Genomic DNA, 23,078 nt, shown 5'->3' on the forward strand with positions numbered 1-23,078 from the left:
GGTGAAAAGACTGAGGACACATTTTTATTTGCTTGCTTTTTTGGCCCACTAAGTTCTTTCAATGCTTGAAAGATGACACCTAACACACTGCTCCCACTCTGCCAGGTGCCTTTGCTTGATGTGCTGGAAGAGATTTGTTATGCTACTTCCCTTCGTTTTCACACTCTTTTTGCAAAGTCTGCACAAGACATCGGCCTGCTCCGTGTCTGACCTCACAAATCCAAACCATCTCCAAACCACCAAAGTCACGTTACCCTTTTTAGGAACGATACTGTCTTCAATTTCAGTATCTTAAGCGGGCTCTATCTCTCATGTGTATCCTGTGTGTGTTATTCTTCTGAGCAAACAAATATTGGCCGCGGTCTGTTTATGATACAGCGCCAGTCCTCCAGGTGTGGTTACTATGTGTATTACATGCACCAGGTCAAAATAGTGGAGAGCCGGGGAACGTTAAACTCGATATTAAGATTTTTTTTTTTTTCCATATGGATGGAAAAAACAAAATAGAATTAATGAAATTAATTTGATATATCGCCCCAGTGGGTATCTGGTCCCACACATGAACATAGACACACATTAGACCTCGTCCTCTCTTAAGGTTTATCTGTTTCTAACTTAGAGATCTGTAACGATGTGATCTCTGATCATATGCCTGTCTTGTTCGGAGTCGATTCTTCTTGCGCTGATGTTAAATCTGATGCTCCTGTTCAGAGACGTCAGGTTTTAACTCCAACAGCTGGTCGGTTCTTTGCGGCTTTTGATCAGCTCTTTGTCTGTCCTGCTTCTTCTGGCACAGAGGAGCTCAGCTCCTGGTTTTACTCCTTCTGTTGAACCATACTAGACTCTGTGGCTCCAATAAAAACTGTGAAGCTTAAGGCTAAATCTGGGCCCTGGTTCAATGAAGAGACTCCAGCAGCTAGACGGTAGTGCCGCAAAGCCAAGTGGAGGTGGAAGAAGGACAAGCTGCAGGTTTCTTTTCAAGTCTAAAGGACTGTTGGCGCGGCTACCAGAACACTGTTGTTAATGCCCCACAGCCTGGCAGCTTGGAGGCATCTCCTGACTTGTGCAATAGCTTCCCGCACTTTTATATTGATAAGGTTGCTGCTGCAAGGACTCTCATCTTAGTTCCTACATCTGATTCCTCTGACCCTGTTCCTTGTTCTGCAGCTCTTGATGAGTTTGAGCCTGTGTTTTTGTCTTTGACACTGTGGACCACAGTACACCAGCGGCTCGGCTACGCCATTTAGTGGGTATAAGTAGTACTGCAATGCAGTGGTTCAAATCATTTCTGGCTGATAGAAGCATGAGTGTGAATCTTGGAAATTCAGAGTCCAGCCCTGTCCCACTGTCGTATAGAGTTCCACAGGGGTCGATTTTAGGGCCCCTGCTTTTCTCCTTGTATCTTCTACCCCTGGACTCTATTGAAAGCATGGCATCTCTTTTCACTGCTATGCTGACTAAAGTCAGATTTATGTGCCCCTGAAAAAGAATGACGCTTTCTCTGTAACACCTCTTCTGGCATGTCTTAAAGACATCAAGACCTGGATGTCTTCAAACTTTTTAAATTTTAATGAAGAGAAAACAGAAGTGATGGTTTTGGTCTCAGTGGCCCATGTGAACGCTCTTCTGTTGACTTGGGCCCTTTGGCCGATTATTTGAAGCCAACAGTGTCAAACTTGGGTTTTGAGAAGGACAGTGATTTTAAATTGGATCGGCAGATACACTCTGTGGTAAAGTCCAGCTTCTTTTAGATTAGGCAGCTGGTAAGGGTGAAGCCTTTTCTTGCTCAGCAGCACTTTGAAACCGTAATCCACGCTTTTATTACATCTCGGCTGGATTACTGTAACGCTCTTTACCTGGGAGTCAGTCAGTGCTCAGTGCACATCTCCAGTTTGTGCAAAACACGGCCGCTCCACTTTTAACTGGAGTACATAAGAGGGAGCACATTACTCCCATCCTGACCACCCTCCACTGGCTAAATGTGTATTTTAGAGTCCATTTTAAGATTCCTTTATTTGTTTTTAAATCTTTAAATGGTCTGGCCTCACTGTACCTCTCTGAGCTCCTTCACCCTCACGCTCCTTCTCGATGCCTCAGCTGATCTGCTGCTCCTTGAGGTACAGAGATTGAATCTAAAGCTTTGAGGGGACAGAGCTTTTTCTGTAGCCACTACACACACACACACACACACACACACACACACACACACACACACACATAAGACGAGTCCCTGTCCAATTTTAAAACACGCCTTTAAACCCATTTTTATTCCTTGGCTTTTGAACCCAGTTTGAGACTCTGCTCTTGTTGTAGTTTTTTAATGGGTTGTTTTAGGTACTAAGTAATTGTTTTATTGTTCTTAAATTGTTTTTAAGAACAATGAACCAGTTATTTTAGTACCTGCACCTTTGCATCATCATAATTATCAGCACTGATTCTCACCCTGGATGCAGAAAAAGCATTCGATAGGGTGTCATGGCCCTTTATAATAGAAGCTTGTATAAAATTTAGATTCCGTGACACTTTTATCAAATGGCTTCAAGCCATGTACAAAATAACAAGAGAACAGGTCAAAGCAAATGGGACCCTGTCAGACTGCTTTCAGTTAAAATGAGAAACGAGACAGGGAGATCTATTGAACCTCTGGCAGCACATTATATTAGAGCAACAGACAAAATTAAAGGTGTGAAAATATCAGAGGAATCCCATGAACTGGCCTTATATGCAGATGATGTAGTCCAGTATATCAGAAACCGAGGGGAATCACTACAAGCACTCGTGCAAATTTTTTTGATAATTATAGCTTAGCATCAGGATATAAACTAAATATGCAGAACTGCGAAGCAATGGTGATAGGTGCACCAGTCAGTAGAGAAATTACAAAAAGCCAAATATACCTTTGGAAATGGGTCATGGACAGTATTAAATACTTGAAAACCATTATTCCAAATAATATTGACTGAATATATATCATATCAACTTAAATCACCTAGTAGCACAAATTAGGCAGGGTCTGAGGTGGAGGTGGAGAACATTTGTCTCATCAAGTATAGTACAGTAGAATAGAGACTATTGGTATGACTGTACTCCCTTGCTTCCCATTTCTGTTTCAGACAGTACCACTGCATATTAGTGCAAATGATTTTAAAAATTGGGAAAAATTTTGAGTAAATTTGTGTGGGATGGGGAAAAAAAACTAAGGGTTAAAATGCAGACATTAAAAATGTCTAAAGAAAAAGGGGGCTCGCTATTCATGATCTAAAGATTTTTTACTGTGCAGCTCAAACACCATCTGTCATCACCTGGCTAAATAATAACTCTGCAGTAAGATAGAGATCTATAGAAAAGTACACGTGCCATGTCTCAATAAAAACATTACCTCTTTGTACAAAGACTAAAAGTAGGACTGTAAATAGTGATGCTTGGATAAGAAACACCTTACAGATTTGGCTCATAATAAAAATAATGAAAAATGAAGAAGGACTTAATTGTTCTGAGAGAACAGAAATAAAAGAAGATCCTAATAAACGGGATACAGTTGGGCACAAAAGAGATTTACTGTATTTGGACAAGGTCTAGATGAGCATGTCCATGCCATGTGGAGCACAGAAAGCCTGTGCCCTTGGCAGGTCAACATCTCAATGTACAGCAGAGTCTAACATCGGCTGCTCCCTTCTCACTCAGGGTTAAAATGAAGTAAATACAATTGACTGTAAAGTAAACTTTACAAGTAGACACAAAATAAACTTAAATTGAGACCACTGGTTATATTTACCAAGTGCAATTGGTTTCCTAGATTCTTTTAAGTAAGCTCAACTTGTCACATTTTTACAGTGCAATAAAGTATAAAAACACCTTGTCAGATTTTACTTTTGGGTTTTGCAAACTATTGAGTGGAAACAACTGAAAACCTTAAGTTGGACTGTTGCAAAATGTTGATTTGAGAACAATCACATTTTTAAGTTCATTTGACTTCATGAATTGTGTTGATTGATTGATTCATTAATTTAGGTGTGACCAATTGAAGCTATCGTTTAAGTTGGTCTGTTTTCTTTTTTAAGGGCTGGTAAAACAGTGGAGAAAATTTGTAATGGAGATGACTAATATTTGTTAAGTGTTCTGAGCGTATCAACAAACATCAAGAACCTGGCTTCAGAAAACATGTCCCTTGATCCAAAAAATAGAGAGAAACAGTTCATCAAATATATCAGTTGGAAAGCTTAACTTATAAAATGAGGGGGACCTTTACACTATCAGAAAAAAAGATGGTCTAAGTGGAAAGAATATTATGTTGGAAAGGGAATGAACTGAAAATTTGAGATCATGATAAAAGGATAGACAGTCACTTAAGGTTTTTTTTTTCTTTTTGTTGGGTATTCCCTTTTTAAAAAATGCTTTTTTAAATTAGTTTGTGTTTGTATTTGGTATTATATGTTTATCAGCAACAGCGGATGCATGCACAACTTGAGTGCAGGAGCACTGCGGAGTATAACAGTTTGTCAGCCGAAGTGAGGGAGTTAAGCCTCACCATAAACACATTTTTTTACTTAATATCATCCCTTTGACAGATAGTAAACAGCTCCCAGGTTAGTGAAATAACAGTGAGTGGACAGAAGGGATCAGCGAGTGGACATATATAAGGTGATATATGAGGTGGACAGATATTTTTAGAGGAGAAAGCTTGTACCCAGAGAGCAATTTAAACACACAACTGTCACTCGATGCTCATGACTGCAGTATCTGTGGACACTTACCAGACTGTGACAGACCAGGACGTAAACATACGCCATTAAATCAGAAAACCCTCCCAAACCAAAAAAAGCACACAGACTGCTGAGTCTGACTCAGTTCATAATAAAAGAACCAGAAAACTACGTCCCGAGAACTGTACCAAATCACAATACTAATGGTTGTGTATTTTAGGGTTAAAAGACTGTTTCAGCATTTCATAATAGTACCTAATTTTACTTTGATCCTAAAATCTATTTCTGTTAATTATAATTTGTTGGTTCCCTTAATATTTCCTCACTATATGGAGTCCATGTTTGGTCAGAACATCGGCCCCAAACCAACTTTTTTGTTAAATTTGCAAAGTCAAATCTGTATTTTGAATATAAGTAGTTAATGTTATTTGTTTGTGGTCAAACCTGTTTGACTGGATAAATACAGCACATTGATTTACACACCCACAGACGTCGCTGGTGTATCAGTGTAAAGTGTGACCCTTTTTACTGGTGACTTTTGGCTGTTAATCACTGATACCTTTGGCTGGGAGTCACCAGTTAGCATGGTCGCTACTAATTCCAAAACACTGGTTGCTCTGTGACCGTCCGAACATAGATGTTGCCTCTGTTGCATAGCATCGTTTCTTACAGCTGTCCACAGAACAACCGCACATTTTGATGCTGCTAACAGGTTGAATTTAGTGTTTAAGAACCATAACTCATCTGATTGGATGGAGCTACACGCTGCAACTGCAGCCAAAATGCGTGACCATCTTTATAATGACAAGGACTAACAATCCCTCTAAAGCCAGTGGTACAAACTTACAACATTTCCTTGATGTCACGTTTCAAACACAAGTGCTATGTAACTGTACTTATAAATACCTTACCTCGTCGTGTTTTATGTGGTAAAAAGTTGTCTTCGACAGGGATGTCCAATCCCAGTTACTTGTATTGTATCCGGCCCAGTTGTGGCCTTTTTGTAAAGTATTGGTGATCAGACATTTTAGCTGATCCTCTCAATCGATCATTCACGTAAGCTGTCACTAAGCAAAAATTGCTGCCCAACGGCAATGTGTCAGTATAACCAAGCGCTATGAGTGTGCCCAACCTCATGAAGTTGATGAGAGAATGATAAATAAGTTATGGTACAGTGATGTAGAACAGCAGCCACACTTAGCATTTAGAATAGAATAGAATAGAATAGAATAGAATAGAATATACTTTATTTATCCCTGTGAGGAAATTCAGGAGTCACAGCAGCAATCAAGAAAACAAGAGTAAGAAAGTGTATAGAAAATGCAAAAAGGTCCATAAGAAAATAGATGCTGACAGCTCGTCCATCATTGTCCAGTTCAGCCAGTCTCCACCTCCACAGGGTCCAGGACTGAGCCTCTTCAGCAGTCTGTTCAGTCTCTGTCTCCTGGATCCTGTCTGCCCACAGCAGGTGAAGTTCTTCCAATGTAGCGTTGGTGTTTGATGTTAGCTCCGTTAGCCATGTCTGTGAATAGCATGATGCTACTCTGCCCTCTGGTTTTCCCTCTGTTGCTGGGTTAGCATGACGCTCTGGCCATCTTATTGCGGATAGATCTTACGTTCCCAATAACGATGGATGGAAGGACAGGTCCATGTTGTCACTTCTTAGCTCACACCTGAGAACCAGCACATCATCCTCTCCTCCTTCTCCTCACCTTCTGGTAAAACATCAGGCCTGGCACCAGTTAGCATTGACAGGCTACAGGCTGCTAACAGCTGATTTCACATGTAAACAATGCGCCCATGGTTACATGTAGGATCTCCAGACAAACACAGGAGAAAAAATATCATTGAAGACAAAACCAGTTCGGTGTCCACGACCAACAAATAAACCATACAAAGTTATGATCCACTCTGAATGCAAAGATGACGAAAAAGAAACGAAAAAAATTACAAGAAACAAACACAGAAGGGGGGCTACTGCAACAGGCACCCACTACAGGGCAGCGCCAAGCAACAGGACACATGTGCACGACCAGACACATTACAGCAATAACCTCTGCTTTACAGCGCCCTACGATAACGCTACAGGGACAAACATCTCAAAAAGCAAAAACAAACAAACACAGTATAGTCTGCTATCTTAGCACCAACAACCTTGTGGCTTCAATGTCAGCAGTGTGGAAATATATCAAACTAGAAAGTAAAAACAGTCCAACAGCCACATTTATGCTCAGCGGCCTTTTCCAGAGGCTTTCAGTACGACCAAACATCCTAAAACAGTATGCAACGTAGTTCACTTACAGGTGAAACGCTGCACCGCTATGGCGTTTCTGGGATATAAAGGAATGGATAAATATCCAGGGAGAGAGAATGAGAGCATCCAAAAAGCTCTGAGAAGAAGGTGGGACGCAGGTTTGTGCCATCTCAGTTATCCACGCTTAGCCTGCCATTCAGACACTCGGTTTCACACCCTGCTTCACTGAAGGTGTAAGTGGTAACACGCGAGGTTGAAATTGGAAAGCAATTTCACTGCTCTGAAACATGTGCAGTGACAAATAAAGCTAGCACGCTTACAAGTTGTCCATCATTCAGGGCTTGCTGAAAGCTGTAAGGAGCGTAGAATTTTTTCTTTTTAAGAATTTAATGAGCAAACAAGTTATTTTCTGCATTATTTTCATGTCTTCTAAGAAGACATGAAATGTAAAGCTATGTCTATGAAATTCTCCCGTCTTCTGTGGTATGTTAGGACATGTTGCTGGCTTCATATGTGATACATTCTGGTACCATCGGAAACTTGATAACCTGAAGATTATGCCAGTGTTTTCATTTTTTGGATTGGACAAATGGCTCGTAAATGCCATTCATTTAAAGATAAGTGGTATTTTGATCCCGCATGGCTTAGGATCCGTATTTTAACTATTCTTCTTTTGTTTGTTTGTTTTTTTATTATTCAGTACATACAAAACAAACCAGTGTGCAGCTTCATTTTTTACTTCATCAGCAACGATTATCTCCTGCCATTTTTAAAATTAAATGTAAAGGAGATCAAAATCCAACCATCTCATTTATTAATATATACATCATTAAACACACTGTAAAAGCTTACAGGTACAAGGTCTGAGCCATGTGGAGCGCAGACAGCCTGTGTGCAACATCTTAATGTACAGCAGGGTCTCATATAAACAAAACAACAAAAATGACTTTGCTAAAACCACTTTCTCTAAATGTAAAGGAGCACATCGACTTACAGAGTTGGGGCGCGGCCATAGAGTGTGTCAGCTTTTCAAAGCCATGTTCACTGAAAACCATCTGCTCTGAGCAGAGCTGGAAAAGGAGGATTTTTAGGCATGCCAAAATCTAACTTATCTTTTTTTTCAGAGGCAATCTTCAAAGATGTGATTTGGAGACCTGTGAGACTAACATTAACTAAGTGAACGGTATAATTACCAGTATAATATCCCCTTTAACATTGGCTCACTACACACACTCAATTCAAATTCTTATTACTTATTACTAACTACAGCCACCCACTGGACTTTTATGAGAAATAGTGATTTGGCAGCAAAAACTTTCATAGCTGCTTGTCTAATTTAAATAGGCTTCCCTCAAAACAAGAGTGAAAAAGCTTTTTTCAATATTTAAGTCACTGTAACTTCCAAAGATGCAGTCAGAAGTGCAGATTTTAATAACTTAGCAAAGACAGCTCAGAGTGTTCAGTTTGGAAAGCTACTAGCTTTTACAGTGTGCTCTACTGAGCATGTGCTCTGAGAAGACACTGTGTCCACTCAGGAACATCAGTTCAGTTCACTCAGATGAACGTTGTTGGAAAGCTCTTTAAGAAAAAATGAGTTCATACTTAATCACACCAATTCAATCACAGGACAATTTTATTAACATTTACGGGTCTAGACCTGTAAATGTTTTTGTAAAGTGTCTTGAAATAACATTTGTTATGATTTGGCGCTATATAAATAAAGATTGATTGATTGATTGATTGATTGATTGATTGATTGATTGATTGATTGACAGGATAAGGACAGAAAAGTCAAGTTCACAATAATGATTTCAGTAAGCAGAGCTGTTTGCTTTTAGAGCCTTCTTTTCTACCATAGATGTTGAAGTGACTGGACTCCTTTTTGTGACTGATGTGACTTGAGTTGCACCTCTAGAGTCTGTGCTCAGAGCTTATCCTTCTCTCCTCAGATGGAGATACTAATCTCCATGAGTGCTGATGATCCAGAGAGGGTGAAGCAGCAGACACAGCCTGTGTGTGGAGACTGCACCGTGTTTCTGGGGAGAAGCGGAAGAGAAAGAGGGAGAAGAAGACACCCCCCCCCCCCCCCCCCCCCCCCCCCCCGGATTTCCTGCTGTCTCTTTTTTTTCTCTGGTGATCCTCGCTGAAACTACATTAGTTCTGAAAGGGGTTTCATCTCTGTGTCACTGCGACTCATCTTAGTCTAGGGACGATGCATGTAGTTTGTTAGTGTTCTTTTATTTTGTTTTTCACTCATTTCAGTCATTCAGATCACTGATTTTCCCATGTTGATCTATCAGAGTAAAAAAGAGTAATGTTTCATGAAAACAAAAGAAAATTCTAACAGCAGATAGTTTTCTCTTTCAATCTTAACGTCTCAGATTTAAGAGCTGTTAGTAGTTTTATCTGCTCACACATTTTGAACTTAAACTCTGTCTCTCTTTCACTTCTTTTTTCTGATTTTATTTGTTGAGCAGAATTGTAAATCATCACATATTAAAGCTTGAAACAATCTAAAAAAAGCTTGTTCTCTTTTTCTCTGTATCCTTAAAGCTTTGAAACAGAGAAACCGAGCGACTGTGATGCAGAGCAGCAAAAAGTTTAGAGACGGTAATTGCAACAGTCACTTTTTACTGGGAGAAAGATGAGCTGCTGAGGTTTGACTTTAAGAGGGTCTTTACTCAGAATAGCTTGCCGGACAGGACACTTTATGATGTTAGGATGGAAGTGATAAAGGTCAAACAGGGGATGAGTCTGGCTTGCTGTGGCTGCACTGCTCACTTTCTGCAGCTCAGACAAACTTTGAATTGAGTTTTCAAAGTTAGCAGAGATTCAGTGACTGACAGCAGAGTTTGTTCTGCTGAAGCTCTGCTGTGTGCCTCATTTTGACAGCTTTACAAAAAGACAAACAGTATTTGTGAAAGCTGCTAGCAAGGGAATGCTTGGAAACCCTGTGTCTCTACTGTGATGTGAACGCAGATCAGTGGTCGGTAAATGTGATTAGGAAAGCTCTGGATTGACAGAGCAGTCATCACGCACCAGGCTGCTTTGAAATCCTGAGCTAATAAACAGACCTGAAAGAAGAAAACGATGTGGTAACGATTGAGACGGTGCAGCAGACATCATGATTGACATCTCAATATACAGCACATGCAGGGTGTAGATTTAATCTGAGTGTGAGCGTCCTGACTCACTCCTCTGTGTGTGCGTACAGTCAGCTCATCTGACAGGGCAATTTCTGCTGCTGCTGCTGCAGGCCTCAAACTGCATTATGACTCCATCTGCTGTATGACAACCAGAGCCCCTGTGGTCCAATCCACTGCCCCCAAACCTCAGACCTCTGCAAATGAATCATTTACTTCATTAATCATTCAGACAAAGCATCAAAAGCAACAGGCTGCCCTTGATTGCTTTCAGAAAAGACCTGACTGAGTGCAAATGACAGTATTCAGACAGACAAAAGTTTCTGTGTGAGCTGTGATCAGAGATTTCTCATTTGGTTGGGGCCCAGAGGAATCCACTGCCAGCCTGAATTCAGCCAAATTAATCATCATACAAGAATAACCCAAACACCTCTGCCCTCTGCCCTCCTTATGGCAGCAAATCTGAAGTCAAAAAGGCACAATACTTAATTAAATGAGCTAAACAATAAGCGTTTGGCCCACAGAACTGCCGCTCACTGGTTATTTTCTCTTTTTGGGATCATTCTCTGTAAACCCTAGAGATGGTTGTGGGTTAAAATCCCAGTAGATCAGCAGTTTGTGAAATACTCAGACCAACCCGTTTGGCACCAACAACCATACCACGTTCAAAGTCACTTAAATCTCCTTTCTCCTTCATTCTAATGCTCAGTTTGAACTGCAGCAGATTGTCTTGACCATGTCTACATGCCTATAGCATTGAGTTGCTGCCATGTGATTGGCTGATTAGAAATTTATATATATATGTGTATACACACACACACACACACACACACACACACACACACACACACACACACACACACACACACACACACACACACACACACACACAAATTGCATCTACATTGGCGGGAAATTTGCTTTATTCAATCAGCTGAGATAAAAAAAAAAATAATCTGCCCCAGTCACACTTTTTTCATTGTTTGCAAATTAGACACTATGTTCAAACCAAAATCCATGATTGTTAGACTCTTCCAACAGAAAATGAATTTTTTCATGTCCTGAAAAGCCCTCCTGACTCCAGACATCTCATCTCTAAGTTTGTGTGTATGTTTGACAATCGTGTCTCAGCTTCTGTGAAGACTCGGAGAGCTGGGCAGAGGAACTGCGCATTGCTCTCTCAGAGGATTTGTGGAACAAGATTCTGTCTATGATACATTCTCGTTCTGTGAACCACAGACACCAGCTGATTCATTTTAAGGTGGTCCATCGACTTAACTACTCTAAACACAGGTTGCATTGTTTTTACTCCTCTGTTTCCCCATTGTGTGGCAGGTGTAAAGTCTCAGCGGACACATGAACTCATACCTTCTGGTACTGTCCTCTACTCGCTGGATCTTGGTCCAGAATATTTGTCTGGTACTCTAAGGCCTATAATAAACATTTTCTGCCAGATGCTGGAGTCGCAATCTTTGGCTCCTAATGGTCAATTGAGGGCTTTCCTTTATGCCTGTGGTGTTTCACAGCACTGGGAATGACTGTTGCCAAAAGACTCATTTTGACAGACAGGAAGTCGTCTTCCCCACCTTCTTTTCAAAAATGGATCTCAGAAATGACTTCAGTCTAACGGAAAAACTGAGGCTCCTGAGGATAAGTTCAGTCAGTAAATTCTTGGAAATTTGGGACCCATTTATTGCGTACTTGGACAAAGCTAACGTGAGCTGAGACTCACTTTGTTGCCACCATGGACCTCCATAAAGAGACTCAACACACAGGGTGTTTATGTTTTATTAGGTGACTGACAGTTGCATAAGAAACTTCTGTTTACCTTTTCTTTTTTTTCCATCTATCCCTTTTTACCGTGCATGTCTGAGCCGTGTTTGTTTGTTTGTCCATTTATTTGTGTGTTAGGGACGTATTTCGTTATTGAAAAAAAATAAAATAAAATAAATAAATAAAAAGAAAAGGCCTTATCTCCCTTTGATTTGGGTCTTTACTTTGGAGCAATTATCAGAGCTCCACCCAAGGATCTAAGGCTGCGAGATGGCACGCGAGGCCTCAACATTTCTGTGATGTAGCTTGGTGCAATACCTAAACAAGCTTCAAGACTGGTCAGTAAAATCTCAAGATGGATTCTAAAACACAAGGAGCCAGTGAAGAGACGCGGGGACAGGAGTGATGTGATGTGGTCTGTTTAGACCATGATGACTATGATGATGATGATGATGATGATGATCATAACAAACCCCAGTCAGAAAACGTTGAATGGTACTGATGTTTCTCAGGATTCTTTATGTCCGTCCTCATCCTTTCTTCAAATATAAATGTACACTTTTTCTTTCCTGTGGAAGCATGGTAAGAGCTACAGGACAGTAAAATGCCATAATTTAGCTCTTATAAAAACAGACAGCTAAAAGTAGCTCAAACCACTAGATCTTCATGACATCTTAACAAACAGAATACATTACCAAAAAATGAACCAGCACAAACAGGTATGCTTTATAACCGTTCGTATACAAATGATCAGAACTACAGTGCTAACAGGTGAGTGGAGATAAGATGAAAGTCACCTTAACAATTCATCTAAAATGCACAAAAAATCACCAAAACAAAATAAAAATACCTTTTTCCTATTCCAGCTAGGCGCTAAATCTTAGAGGAATGTCATATGATAAAGACAATGTTGTGGTGTCTCTCGTAAACTGATAACTGATCAGTAAAATAACCTCTTTCCATTTGTATACATGTCAAGTCCTGTTTCTATAGTAACAATCTTCACTTCCTCTTAGTAACCACCAAAATAAAATACACCATATTGAAAATCACAAAAAAATAAATAAAGGATTGAAAGTAATAGATGAAGAATGGGTTGTTTTGAATCATTTACAATGATGATGTTCATTGTGTGTAAAAGTTTTCCAAACTGGCCCGGAGTGTGAAACTTATTTCTTAATAAGACGTGTCTTATTAAAAGATTCATCAAGTGTGGCTTGAAATGCGTGAACCCATTTTTGGGGCTGACAGATGCCCTTTGGTTAAATGACTTTCCCCGCTGAGCTCGCCCGCTCAAACATCTATCAGCCGGCCTCAGAAAGTCGATACAATGAGAGCCGCCTACAAATGAACACATTTACCACTTCACTTGTCTACCTCACCTCTGCAGGGCAGCGCTCTCGGGAACAGGGGGGGCTTTGAAGGCTGCCTGTTTGAAATAATGGAAGAGTTTGGACCTGAAGCAAGAGGAGGAGGAGTGATAGCTTCACTTCCTGCTCTCTGTGCTGTCTGCCCCGTGTGGCCGACACTTCTTCAAAGCTGCAGATCGATAATGCTCCTGTGAGTGTCTGCTGACCAGGCTTAAGAAGATCTGCATACAGGAGGGGGAAGGTAAGACCAGCTCAGGATGTCCCTCCTGCAGGCCTGGATCTAAAACTAATCAAGAAAATACAGGGACTCCATCACTTTCCATCAGAGCAGAATGATACAGAAAATCCTCTCTCTTATGATATATTCTGCAAAATGAACAGGTATAAAGGATCTGTGTGCTTTCATACACACCTTTATAGTCACATCTTTTCACTTTTCATGATTTATTTTGATTCTAACACAAGCATGTAAACAGATTGACCTGTGCCGTGTTTGTGTCACTGATGTTATCACATATTGCACACCAGAAGATCAGCCATGTGTGCCATGTACGTCATGTACACTAAGTACTGTATAACCACTGATTCTCAACTGGTGGCTTGGGATCCAAAATTCATTTGGGACCTGTTTTTTTTCTTAATATTATTATTTTTTCTTTCTATTTTTTTTGTGTGTGTTTTTATGTTTCTTTGTTTGTTTTTGCTGTTGTTTCATTTTTTTCAATGAAAAACAAACAAAAAATCTTTAAAAAGTGTTTTACTTTGAAGGGGATTTCAGTGCTATCTGTTGACACTCCTAAGCAGTTTCCATCTATTTTCTATACCTCTTACCCTGTTCAGAGTCTCGAGTGGCTGGAGCCTATCCCAGCTGTCCTACGCCGGGAGGTGCGGTACACTCTGGGCTGGTGCCAGCCAGTCACAGGGCTGACACACAGAGACGAACAACCTTTCACACACACACACACGCACACACGCACACACCGAACACACACACACACACACACACACACACACACACACACACACACAGAGGCAATTTAAAGTGACCGATTAACCTGATGAGCATGATTTTATAGGGGGAAGCCAAAGTACTCGTAGGCCCACACAAGCCTGCCTCTTGAGTCAGAATTTCTGACTGGCTTCATTTCTCTGCATCAGGTGCGACAGGTGACATATAAGAGACTAAAGCCACGTTTCCACCAAGCAGTCCGGATCCGTTCAGTACAGTTTGGCTCGGTTTGGTGCAGTTAAGCCTGATCCTGTTTGCGTTTCCACAGCAAACTGTGCCCTCTCTGGTAGGCGGCGTGTAAGCCGGATGCTGAAAGCCGCAGCTGTTAAACAATAGCGTTACGCCATAGCAGCACAACACAGTTTACCCCGCTATTAAGTCCAACAAAGAAGAAAAACGCAACACAGTAAACAAAGAGCATGGATGGAAGACATGCAGCATTTTGTCCTCTCTGTGATTGGCATGTAGCTCTTTGATACAAAGAACAATCAAGCTGCGTTTCAGAGAAGTCTGTGAGCCGCCAGGAGAAATGCAGCCGCTGTCGGGGTAAGTGATGATTCTTTTGGCCAATCAACGGTCTGCAGTGTGTTGCTCCACCCTCCGAGAGCGGATCGGTTCAGTCTGGCATCCATACAGAAGGGTCCCAAAAAGGTAGGCCAGCTCGTCCTGGTTTTTGGGGATCTGTCCCGGGATAAGTCAGTGAAAACGCCACAAAATGCCTGCTGTACCGAGACAAACCGAACTGGTCTGCTTGGTGGAAACGCGGCTTATGTCCAGACAGTCTTTGGTGCTTGGCAGTGTTAGCTGGTTTAAAGTGCTTGTTGTTGATGATTTCTTTGTTTGTCTTGGAGTCCCCACAGCTCCATGTGTTGTCTGCAGCAGTGAGGCCAGGCCTGTACATAAAGGAGCTGCTACCGCACAGTGCTGTTCCTCCTAGCTGTGGACACCTGGGGCTAATTTGCTGCTCTGGAGTTCAGACTCACCTTCAGAGCTAATTTCAGCCAGCACTCCTCTTCCTCCATCACCTTCATTTATTATCCACGCTCATTGTGGAGAGGTCGCTGCAGAGGTCTCAGTTGCCGACCTGCAGCAGGAAGTGGACGTCCAGCCTGCTGTGCTTTCTTGGCCGTGAACCCTGCTGCCCCACAGGTGTGTTTTTCAGGTCATCCAGCCAATTAGGAGACTCATGTGTATGCAAAGGCAGCAGTGCTCATTAAACTAGCATGACTGCAATTTTAAAGGCCTGACAAACAGGATTTAAAAGAGTGAGAGTAAAAAGAGAGGGAGAGAGGACTGGGTGCTTCAGTGTAGCTTTTCCTGGTTTTGCTCTTATTAATTGGTTTTGAGTTCGCCATATTATCAGGAGCTGTGAAATTTGGTTGCATTTAGACTATTTTTATCTCGAGTCTGTTCACTCCAAAGTTTGTTGACTTGTGTTTATGTTGCGCTCAGATCAGTGCCCACATTTCACAGGGAAAAGCAACAACTGGGTCAAAACACTGACTCCAATAAGAAGACTGGCTCCTCTTTCCAGGTTCAGCAGACTGTTTCCAGTTCATCTCTTCAGATTATGTAGTCACATTTTATCTTTAGACTGAAACATGTCTGTTGTTCTGAAACGTGTATCTAGCCCTCAGTGTTGAGGGAGCGTTTCTATAAGCTGTCCATGCTGTAGGCTAGGGGTTCCTAACCAGGGGTCCAGGACTTTGAATGATATGAATGAATGTCATGTAAATAATATCAATAACACAGACTATTTAATAAAATAACAAGGTAAAGACCTGATCTATGAGGGAGGTAACATTAACTACTTCTGCTGAGATCTGGAGCCAAATAGAAAATAAAATAAACATTACATTTTTGATCTCATGATCTCATTAAGATATAAGAAATATCTTGAGCGGCTATGAGGACTATCGGTTTGAAGTGGCCTGCAGCGCCACCTTTTGGCCGGGGGTCTCACACACACACACTGTGGTGTAGATGTGACTCTGAACAATCTGTGTGTTTTTTTTGGAAATTAATGGAAAGCAGATCTTCTTTTCAACCCTACTTTTCTTTGTTAAAGACAACTTTTTTATCAGATACACAGTAAAATGTAATTTGTTATCTTTACTTGTAAAAACCTAGAAAACTGTTGCATCAAAATTTCTGAGTAAAGCGGATCATTAATTTAAAGTTGTTAAGTCTGAAAAGAACTGTTTAGACAACTCGTGTCATGGCAATAACATTGTGTAGTTAACACAAAATCATTTGTTAAGTTAACTATAAAATGTCACTTCAGATAGTGATTTTGTCATGGTATTTTGTAACCATGAGTGAGGAAGGAAATCAGTGAATATAAGACCCTGCTGTTCTTTGAGATGTCGCACAGACAGCACATTCTGCCTGTCTTCTAAATGGCACATACCAGCTGTCTTGCACAGGCAGCCAGCCCATGTCATGCAGCACAGACAGCTGGTCTGTATCATGGAGGACTGACTGAATGTCCGTGCCATGTAGAGCACAGACAGCCTATGCCCTGATGTAACCACTTAATGTTCAGCAGAGTCTTATATCCACTGTCTCATATCCACTGTCTTTCTCACTCATGGTTACGAAATACCATAACAACAAAAAATATCTTTGTTGTTAACCAGGGCGAGCAGTCTTTGTGGGGATGTCACTTCGAGCCGAGCAAGATGACGTCTGTTTTTTTTTAAGTCAATGGTAGACCCCTGCCCATGTTTCTACCAGACGCAACCTCTCTGAGAAGTTCTTTGTGTACCCAGTCATCTTGCTGACCTGTTGCCCGCTGTTTCTTACTTTTTAAGCCCTTTGTTGCCCTTTGTCTTAATTTAAGAGGTGCTAGTATAGGCTGATATTTTGCATTAAAAGTCTCACTTAAATGACCTGATCTGTTTTCTGTGTTCTATTGTGAATAAAATATGTGCTGATGAGATTCTGTTTTTGTTTTCTTTTCACACAGCATCCCAGCGTCTTTAAAATCAGGGTTGTAGATGACTGAGACAGGAATGTGGAAGCAGTGCATTGCAAATATCCAAGATGTCTTTTCTCAGAAGAGGGAAGTCGTTGCAATCTGAAATCTAAAGAAACCCAGTCATTTTATTCAAGACTGAAGCAGCTTTTTGTAGCTGAGATTATTGTGATGTGCAGTTGTATGACATGGAATGAAGTACGAGGGTTTGCTGTAGTGTCATCATACAGTCAGTGATGTTTTACTCCGTTTTATATTTCAGTGCTTGTATAAAGCTTTAATTAAGGCCTAAAAGAAGTACATAAAACAAAGGATGCTGCAGAGCCTCAGCTTACCTTGGTTTAAGTAGCTGTATAATTTGTTTGGAGGTGTGAGAAATTACTGTTTAAACACCCACTGCTGGAGTGCCTTAGAGCAGATTTCTCAGCCCTGAGTGTGTTGAACTGAGTGTTTTCTGTTCTTGTGTGTGTGTGTGTGTGTGTGTGTGTGTGTGTGTGTGTGTGTGTGTGTGTGTGTGTGTGTGTGTGTGTGTGTGTAACAGGCCTGCAGCTAAAAAATCACTGAGAAAGTTTGGTTTCTTTTGGTTTTGGTTTTCCATCACACATTTGCATCACAGATTCCACCAGACTCAACCTTAGATCGCTCTGAAATAAGAATATTTGTTGCTTTGAAAAGATGAGCCAGGCATTTCACAAGTTGTAAACATTTTGGGCTCTAATTTCGTGGCGCAGCCGGGGGGGCGCAAGCCTGGTGCACCCCGCGCAGTGTTAATTTCATGCGGTGCACCGCTGTGCGCTGCCAATTTGACAATTTGGTAGACCGTCTGCGCAGAGATGGGTGTGACGGCGTGCCAGGGGGAGTTGACGGAGCACCAGGGGGAGGTGTCAGCAGATTCATGTTGGTGCAGTGACAATTTCGTGCCAAAAACAGCGCAGAAAGTGCGCTGAAAGCTTGCCAGCTCCAACCTGGTCTATCCCCGGCACAAAGCTGAGTGCACCCTCCACAGCTGTAATTTGGTGACAGGCACACATGTGCACACATGTCAACAAAGCCTCAGAGGTAGGTTTCTAGAGTGTCAGGCACATTTTAATGCAGTAAACAATCACAGCAAACACTATTTAATGTAACCGTCTGAACCAGCATATACATTTATATCTATATTAACTGTCCCGTGAAAGAATATATAGCCCATGTAGACATGTTTTTATTAACAATACTATACAGATGTGCTTTTCCTAACTTGGTTGTACACATGTGATCATTGTTGTTGGTATGCATTGCAGGACACTTGAGGGGGCTGGGGACTCCTGGGATTTTATGGAGCACCCAGAGTAGAGAGTGACCACAAGTGAAGTTAATGTTTATACCCAATAATAAAAAGAAGTAACTGTGTAACACGAATAACGCAAGTCAGCAATTACTTTATTAGAGTTGAGGTGTTTCAGTCGAAGTGAGGAAGGTAAACAATTAAAGGAAGGAAGGAAGTGAGATTTGTGTGTCTAACAGTTTCTCTACAGATAAGTGAGGGGGGCTGATCACCCACTTGATGAATGCCAGTCACAGACAGAGCCAGAAGACGGCCAGCAGCCAATCAGAGGAGGACAACACCTGGAGAGCCAATAAGAAGATGACTCAACCTACATTCCTTAGAGAAACTCTGTTAGTGACTATATATTGGTGCTGAGAGAGAGAGTCAGGGTCAGTCTCATGAACTGTCTCTGCAACATGTAGGGAACAGGGAAATGAGGCTGCACCAGAGATCTCTGTAAATGCATATTCTTGACATATTGTTAATAAATTTGTGTTCAACTGAGAACCAGGACGTCTCCTGATCCTTCCGCATCAACGAACTGCGCGGAAAGAGGTGAGATGAGATTGGAGTCAGATTAATAATTTTAGTGTATTTTGGTCAGATTGATAGCGTCACATTACCAACAAGAAGTAGTTTAAGTATTTGAGAAATTTAGAGCTAAGACATCATTTGAGAGTGACAAACTATCTGTGAGGTACCCTGTCAGGATCGCAGTATGGGAAACTAACTGAGGTGAACAGTAAAAAGTACCCTGTAAGGCAGTGTGAAAATGTACCCTGTCAGGATAACAGTGTGGGAACATAACTTAGTGCATGGTTAAAGGTACCCTGTAAGGCAGCGTGGGAAAAGTAGCTCTGTCAGGATAGCAGCGTGGGAAGATACTGAGCACCCAGTTAGAGGTACCCTGCAAGGCAGTGTGGGAAAGCAGAGTAGGAGTGGCACTTAGATGTATGTCATACAACTCACCTCTTTTCCAACACCCGTCACATCTGATGTCAGATTAAAGCCGTTTGTCATAATGGAAAGTTAACCTGACGGCAGCTGGAAGTTTGATGCACATCTTACAATTAAACAATAAACAGCCTTAACATCTGATACTGAGTATATATCTGGTTCTCTCATTTCATTTAATTCAAAGAAAAGAGGGAGAGAAAAGACAAAGAAAAAACAGACAAAATAAATGTATGTCACTCAGGATTGACCCGTGATTTCCCATATTTATCTGTTTTAGTCTTTATTTTTAACCTGATCTAAAAAGATGGAGTACATTACTGTGAGGACGATGAGGTGGAGACACTGGGAGAGTATACACTACAGCAGAGTATACACTGGTGATGACAAATCAGGAGTGCAGGTGGATCAAAAGTATTCTGAATGGATAAGCCAGCTGTGTAACTGTCTCTTCATTTTGTACTCCTATTAATGACAAAGGAACAGATTACATCTGTCCCGTTAGCTGGCCCACAGGGTAACGCGCTTCGTGTCCTCCGATGTGCCCCGCTGTCCATTCTCCTGCTGCAGGGACAGCGGCTGTGACTGTCTCCGCTGCCAGCTCTTTCCAGCATACCTTCCGCGGTGCTGGGGATCACTCAGACCAATCAGAGGCTGCACTTCAGCCGCAGGGCATTTAAAGGCGAGGAGAGGCGCTCGTTTGATTGGTGAAAACAGCGCTCGGCTGTGTTAAACCCACTCACGGCTTTTCTCCTCCCTCTCTGCCATTTGCGTGGAGGGAGGCGTGGAAGCGCTCCCTTGCGCCTTGACTGCGCCTCTCTTGGCACTGCAGGAAACTTGCAAAGTGCGCTGGTCATGCCCTGTCCTTGCGGCGCAGGCCGGCGCAGGGCAGGTGCGCCTGCGCTTGCGCCTGGTCTATGAAATTAGAGCCCTAAATCTCTAAATTTAATTAATTTTTTTAATTAAACTTCAACTAAAATTAAAGGACACCATTAATTGTTAACTGAACACTGGCTCAGCGTAATTTGTTTACTCCTACAGAGTTACTGATGGAAGAACAATGTACACCAACTCAATTGTGGCATTAATATTTTACACTGTGAGAGTTGACTGGGTGACACTGTCATAGTGTTAAACTTTGAACACTCTGAAAAGTGTTAATTTAACACGTTTTCGGGAGTCCCCAAACACCAGAGCAGTGTTAATTGTAACTCTAAGAAAGTGAAATTTGTGGCTTCAAATTTGCAGTGTCGAGCTGACACACTCAGAATGATGAGAAAACAGCATTACCTTGCACAACAGTTCAGAGAATAGGGTTGTAGAGAGGATACCTCTATCTGTAACCTGCATTCCTAATGACACCCCTTCTCAGGGCAAAGGAAATGAAGAGGCGATGTTATGTCCAAAACTCAGTATTTTACCCAGATTCCATTCATTTATTTGATTCATTCATTCACAAATTCTACTTTGTCTGCAAATAAGTAGAATATCCTTAGCATTTTAAAGTAATTTATTGAAACTTACATAATCTAAGTATACTGTACTTAAATCTTTTAATTACATACAAAGTTCAGGTTTACCGTGTGGTTGACCCGGTTGCTAGGTATGATACAGTCTGCTGAAAGATATGATTGGTTGTTGTTGCAAAAAGGAAAAGAGACAAGGGGAAAAAAAGTGCTCCATGCTCCTAGCAATGAATGGACAGTAAAATGGACGGGTCACATAACTCTGACTGCATTCAGAAATATGTAATGGTGACATTCATTTTACAACATGATGATGAAACTCAGCTAAATTAAATTTTAGTTACCACTCAATGTCTTTGATTTTCATTGTGATATTTTTATTTTTTAGCAAACGACGTGGATGAAAAAAGAACTGGACAGAGAGGCCTGCTGTTGGCTCAGCTCATGGAGGAGAATAAAAGAGTACTGAGAGGGAACTTGCGTCCCAGAACCACAGTGCAAGGGAAGAGGCAGAATGGGAAGCGCATCGCCCAACAAATCACTGCATCCCGATGCAGCTATGGCTGCTGACATCTGTTTCTTTGGTATCAATAAGTGTATGCACGTCATAGAAGTTCATATGAGAGCCCAAAGTCAGGGTACAGTAACTTTATTTGTCCCGGAGCAAGAGAATGACATCAAGTTAAACAAAACCCTCAGCTGTGAGGCTGCATGCCCTATTCCTCTTTATTCCTACACTTTCGAACCTTAACTGGGAAAAAAAAAAATGTGTAACACTTTTTTGTCTCCAAACTTTGACTTCTCGGCAGAAAAATCTTACTTTTTTATCAAGACTTTCTCTGATTTTATCCTGCACTAAAAAGACTTTCTACCTCAAAATTCAGTGTTACATCTCAGAATTGTGATGCAGTTTCACATAACTTACACTCTTCTGTTTTTTGTCCTTATTATTAAATCAAATCTCAAAATTATGAGATGATGAGTATTTAGTAAGAGAAAGAGTGATACTCGTAAGAAAGACATCTCAAGGCGAAGAGAGTTATGTCCAGACAACACATGGTGACAGCAAGTGAATTGTTAACTCATCGGGAACTTGCACCCTTCAAAATGATTAAATTGAATTGAATTGAATTGATTTTTATTTCGGTCATGTCAGCACACTTATACAACATCACACATTGTCAATAGATGATCACATTGTACATGTCCGAAAGGGAAGACGAGAGAAGCAGCGTTTATCTAGTCCCGTCCCTGTTTCCTCAATATTTAGTCTCCTCTTTTTCACATTTCATCAGATGATTATAAATTTTGATTCCATTTACAGTATGACATAATTCTTGATTGTCTTTTAGTGTCCATATTTGATCTTTAATGCCCAATCCTTTGTTCCACGTAAGACATAATTCATGGGTCTGTCAAAAAAAAATATTTTTTTTGTTCTTGTACATGTGTTAGACGTGTGTCTCGTCGTCACTCTCTTCTTCATCCAGGCGTGCCCCTGCAATGTCGTCCTGGGCTCTGCTCCAGTTTTCAGCCATGCGGGCGTTTCCGCCTCCCACTCGGATTTTGTTGAAGAGTGCGGGAGCCATCTTTCTATGACCTCCGGCTCTCTTGATCTCATCGCGTGCTTGCAGCATCGCCTCTCTTGTTGCTGCAAACTCAGCCTTCATGCACCTCAGCCTCCACATAATCCCGCCGAGGCTCAGTCCCAGGATTGTGATCGCTGCTCCAATTGCTGCAAACATGAACACGTCCTCCACGTCCTCAACCTCCAGGATTGACAGACACGCCGCTCTCCATTTATTCCAGCTGTCCATTGCGTACCCAGCTGGGAATGTTCCATCAGGGCATTTTGGTTCTCCCGGGCCAGCTTGACAGGTTGAGAAAACCTTATCAATTGTGTTGAAAGCCCACGTTATCCTCTGGCTCTGCTCTCTGATGAATAGGGCCTATTGCACATTACTGCCACCTCCTGCTCTGGAGAGGTGTTGCAGATGGTATTCCTACTCAAATCAATTAGGTTGAGTTAACACAGTGTTTCTCAATTCCGGTCCCGGGGTCCCCCTGCCCCCCTGCCCTGCATGTTTTAGATGTAACCCGAATCCAACACACCTGATTCA

The sequence above is a fragment of the Halichoeres trimaculatus genome, unplaced genomic scaffold (assembly GCF_033239565.1).
Source record: "Halichoeres trimaculatus isolate MK-OKI-2021-1 unplaced genomic scaffold, fHalTri1.1 fHalTri1_scaffold_17, whole genome shotgun sequence".
NCBI classification, from domain to species: Eukaryota; Metazoa; Chordata; class Actinopteri; order Labriformes; family Labridae; genus Halichoeres; species Halichoeres trimaculatus.